The following is a 5,242-nucleotide window of genomic DNA, read 5'->3' as shown; positions in this document are numbered from 1 at the left end:
GTCAGTCAGTCATTGTAATTTACAGGTTCAGGACTGTATACTTAATGTATATAAGCAGAACATGTTCTTTACTGTAGACTTGTTGAATGTTCTGGTGAGTACGGGAAGAATGTATCTATTTCATTGGATTATTAGGAAAGTGAAATTATATCATGAAACAGTGGTTCACACCTATTGTGCACTTGATACTAGAGTAAGAGATACCATATAACTTGTTAATGGAAATGATTTTAGAACCAGAAAAATCTGGCTTCTGTGTTTGGTAGTTATATGATGACCTTGATGTCATTTTTTCACCCCAAGAGCTATAGATGCTAACCAAAAGTTCAGCAGTTCAAATCCACCAGGCTCCTTGGAAACCAAATGTGGTGTTCTACTGTGTCCTATAGAGTTGTTATGAGTTGGAATCAATTTGATAGCAATGAGTTTTTTTTAAAGTTTTTTTTTTTTTTTTTAAAGCTTCAGTATCTTAACTCTAAAATGACAAAAATATCTCATAGGATATTCTACTGCATGAGACATAGTAAAGACTCATTGAATAATATAAATGCATAATGATATTAATAATAACAATGACAACACTAAGCCAATTTGAAAAGGAAGAAATGTAGATGGGAGGGGCAGAGGATAGGCCTTAATAAGTAGAGATTCCTTGGGATATGGCCTCTCTGTCTTGTAGGCTTTCCAAATAGCACATTCTAGGGGCTCAATAAATATGTGAAAAAAATGAATGAAAATTCCCAAGTTCTTGGGTGTCTAGTGATTAAAGGTCAGCATCCTAGCTTGGGCCCCAAGAAGAGGCTGAGAGAAAAGCTTGTATGTAGGTGGTTTATTCTGGGAAACAGAAAGGAGGAACTGGGAAGAGTGAAAGAGGGAAGGAAAGCAAGTTAACCCAAGGTTGAGTTAAGCTGGTTACCATTTATCTACTGGCTCCTATATCCAAATGATCAAGAGTTTCCCTCTGGAATGTGAAATCTCTCATATTTCTAAGTGTCTGTTTGCATGACAATGATGTATCAGGGTCTCCAAAATATCTCAAGCAGCAAGTGCATGGACAGAAAGCAACAGATGTGACTGTGAGAGGAGGTAGTGTTGGATCAATTTGTAGAATCAAACTACTCTCAGGCTATAATTGTGAACAGCTGGTTGCGAGGGGAAAAGTTGGAAAGATAGGTCAAGAGGGTGTAAGATGGGGCACAAAAAATGCCTAACACCTGGTGATTATCAATTAAAAATAATATTGCTGACACATTGTGAGGTTTGCAAATGTGTATAAATTTTTGAATGAGAAATTGGCTTGAGCTGTAAACTTTCACCTAAAGCAAAATAAAAAGAAATAATAATATTGCTTTTGCAAAGGACAAATGTTGTATGTCCTTTGACTAATATAAAACACCCAGAATAGGCAAATGCATAGAGATCAGAGTTTAACAGTAGCTAATTTTTTTTTTTTTTTTACCAGGGGCAGGAGAGAGGATGAAAAGGGGAATCGTTACTTAGGAAGCATTGAGTTTCTGTTAATGGAATGGAAAATTTGGCAACGAATATTGGTAATGGTTTCACAACACGATTGATGTAATTGCTATTGGTGAATTGTACATGTGAAAAATATTGAATTCACGAATGTTGCATTTGTATTATAAAATTTTTACAATAATTAAAAAAATTGCTGTTGCAGATTTTCCAGCTCATAGTTGTGTGCTTACATCAGCCTACAGTAAATGGAAAATCAAAACAATGTAACTGAATTCATTCTTTTGGGTCTTACAAAGAACCCAGAGCTACAGATAATATTTTCTTCTGTGTTTCTAATCATGTATGTGGCCACTGTACTGGGAAACTTACTCATTGTGGTAACTATGACTGCAAGTCAGAGTCTGAGGTCACCTATGTATTTTTTCCTTCCTTCTTTTTCACTCATGGATGCTACCTATTCTTCTGTCATAGCTCCCAAGATGATTGTGGATTCCTTCTCTGAGAGTACTACCATCTCCCTAGAAGGCTGCATGATCCAGCTCTTTTCAGAACATTTTTTTGTTGGGGTGTCAATCATCCTTCTCATCGTGATGGCCTATGATTGCTACGTGGCCATCTGTAAGCCCCTGAACTACATGACTATCATGAATTCTCAGGTGTGCTGCCTGCTGCTGGGAGGGGCCTGGGTAGGTGGGTCCATGAATGCAACAATGCAGCTTCTCTTCATGTACCAAATACCCTTCTGTGGTCCCAATGTTATTGGTCACTTTATGTGTGATTTATTTCCATTGCTGACACTGGCCTGCATGGATACCTGTATGCTGTGCTTCTTGGTCATCCTCAACAGTGGGGTGATGTGTGTGACCATCTTCCTTATCCTCGTTGCCTCCTACATGGTTATCCTCTGCTCCCAGAAGTCTTGCAGCTCTGAAGGGCGGCGAAAAGCCTCTCCACCTGTGGCTTCCACCTCACAGTGATTGTCTTGTTCTTTGTGCCATGCATTTTCTTGTATGTAAGACCTGTGGCCACTTATCCCATAGACAAAGCAATGGCTCTGTCCTTTACCATTGTTGCACCCATGTTAAATTCCTTGATCTACACCCTGAGGAATGCAGAGGTGAAAAATGCCATGAAGAAACGCTGGAAGAGGCAACAAATCCTAGATTGTCACTAGCTTCCATGGCATGAACAAATTTTTCCTATAGGTACAGTGAGGTCTCATGCTCCCCATCCAATCAAATCTCTTGCATGTACAATACTAAGTGGCATCTTTTAAGCATACAAATCTGCTCAAGACACTGCAGTACTCTGCCTAACCACATTGCTGTCTACCTCTCCGGTACATTTTGTACTTCATCATTTTCACAAGGCTCTAGTCCCCTTTGTCTTTCTTTTCTCGTTTTTTTTTTTTCCTTAACTGATTTTTGGAGAATCCGAGCTTTTCCCAGTTCATGGCGTTTGTTCTCACACTTCTTTCTGATGGCATCTCCTTCTCCAGATGCTTCATCTGGCTCAATCCTATATATGTATGCATATAAAATTTCATTTTCAGATGACCACCCACCTCCTCAAGAAGTCTTGTCTCTAGTAATTTCTTTCAGTTATTCTCTAGCTTTCCATCCCGTTTATATCCTTACAATAAATAAGCAGAAACTGTACTTCCTTTATAAGTAAGTGTGTTTTTATTTTCTCTGTTTTCTCCACAAAATCGTAAGGACAGGGATGATGTTTATTCATTCATGTTGTAAACCTAGTGGTTCATACACTTCCAGTCAGCTAACTAGTTGCCATGGAGTTGATTCTGACTCATGACAGCCCTATGTGTGTCGGAGTAGAACTGTGATCTGTAGGGTTTTCAACGGCTGATTTTATTCGGAAGTTGATTGCCAGGTCTTTTTTTCTGAGGCATCTCTGGGTGGACTTAAAACTTCCAACTTTTGGTTAACAGCAGAGAGCATTAACCGTTTGTACCACTAGCAGATGCTTAATAAATATTATTCAATAAGTGTCAGTCTAAAAGAGACTTAGTTGTTGATTTTTAATTTTTTAAATTCAATGGTTGGGAAAAATTGGGAAAGATAAATACATATAAACACCTAAGGAGTTAGAATTCTCTTGGTTTTTGTGCTACAAAGTGTCCTTTTTGAAGGCAAGCATAATATCAGTTTAGTGGTGTGCTAAAAAAAAAAAAAATTTTTTTTTTCTTTTTTTATTTAATAAGGAGGCCACTCCAAAGAAAAAATAAACAAACTGATTGCTGTCGAGTTTATTCCAACTCATAGCAACTCGACAGGAGAGAGTAGAGCTGCCCCATATGGTTAATTCTCCACTGCCTTTTGTTATCATTTACAGAAACAGACTACGAGTAGCTCATGCAGGACTCAAGAGATTTTAGAATCTAGTGTCTTTGTCTGCTGCTATTTATAAGGTTTTCACCGGCTAATGCTTTTCAGAAGTAGACTGTCAGTCCTTCTTCCTAGTCTGTCTTAGTCTGGAAGCTCAACTGAAACCTGTCCTCCATGGGTGACCCTGCTGGTATCTGAATACTGGTGGCATAGCTTCCAGCATCACAGCAACACGGAAGCCCCCACAGTACGACAAACTGGTAGACATGTGGTAAATCTGCTGCAAAGGACCTCTTTAAAGTGTTGAAGAGCAAAGATGTCACATTGAAGACTAAGGTGCACCTGACCCAAGCCATGGTATTTTCAATAGCATCATATGCATGTGAAACCTGGACAATGAATAAGGAGGACGGAAGAAGAATTAATGCCTTTGAATCGTGGTGTTGGCGAAGAATATTGAATATACCATGGACTGCCAAAAGAATGAGCAAATCTGTCTTAGAAGTACAGCCAGAATGCTCCTTAGAAGCAAGGATGGCAAGACTGCGTCTTACATACTTTGGACATGTTGTGAGGAGGGATCAATCCCTGGAGAAGGACATCATGCTTGGCAGAGTACAGGGTCAGCGGAAAAAAGGAAGACCCTCAAAGAGGTGGATTGACACAGTGGCTGCAACAAAGAGCTCAAGCATAACAATGATTGTGAGGATGGCTCAGTACCGGGTGGTGTTTTGTTCTGTTGTGAGTAGGGTCACTATGAGCCAGAACTGATTTGAGAGCACCTAACAACAACAAACAACGACAGTGCCTGTGTCATGAAGTTATAAATTCTTTATTGGACAAGAAAGAAGTCCTGGTGTCACATTGCTTAAGTACTCACCTGCTAACTGAAAGGTTGATGGTTCAAATCCACCAGCTGCTCTGGGGAAGAAAGATGTGCAATCTGCTTCTATAAAGATTACAGCCTAGCAAATCTTATGGGACAGTTCTGCTTTGTCCTATAAGGTTGCTGTCAGTCAGAATCAACTTGTTGGCAACAGATATGGGACAAGAGAAATGATATTGACCTATTTTATTTTTAACTATTGGAGAATGATTCCTGCTGTTACCTTCTAGATGTGGGTTTCTAAATACAAAGGGTGTTTATTTTCTCAATGATCCTGTTGTGGAAAAGCTGTCACCACAGAGACACTGTTTCTTTTCTAAAGGTCTCCCCTGACTAGGTCTATGGGAAGTCAAAGGTCATAGCCGGATTTTACATTGTTATCATTTTCTTATTAAGACAAATATGTGATTATATATGATGACAATAATTGTAATGATCAGTTATAGTATTTGAAACAAAACACACCATTTAAATCAATATTTTTATTTTTAAGTACAAAATTTATATGTACAATAGTTATCTAGCTATAACAACT

The 5,242-nt window shown here is 38.6% G+C and overlaps 1 pseudogene; it reads left to right on the top strand.

Annotated features, from left to right (window-relative positions):
- The first annotated feature begins 1,721 nt into the window (after window positions 1-1,721).
- On the top strand, window positions 1,722-2,650 carry LOC126063671 (olfactory receptor 4C6-like; annotated as a pseudogene).
- The last annotated feature ends 2,592 nt before the right edge of the window (window positions 2,651-5,242 follow it).

Source organism: Elephas maximus, chromosome 20 (genome assembly GCF_024166365.1).
Source record: "Elephas maximus indicus isolate mEleMax1 chromosome 20, mEleMax1 primary haplotype, whole genome shotgun sequence".
Lineage (NCBI taxonomy): Eukaryota > Metazoa > Chordata > Mammalia > Proboscidea > Elephantidae > Elephas > Elephas maximus.
This window is presented reverse-complemented; position numbering and strand designations above follow the sequence as displayed.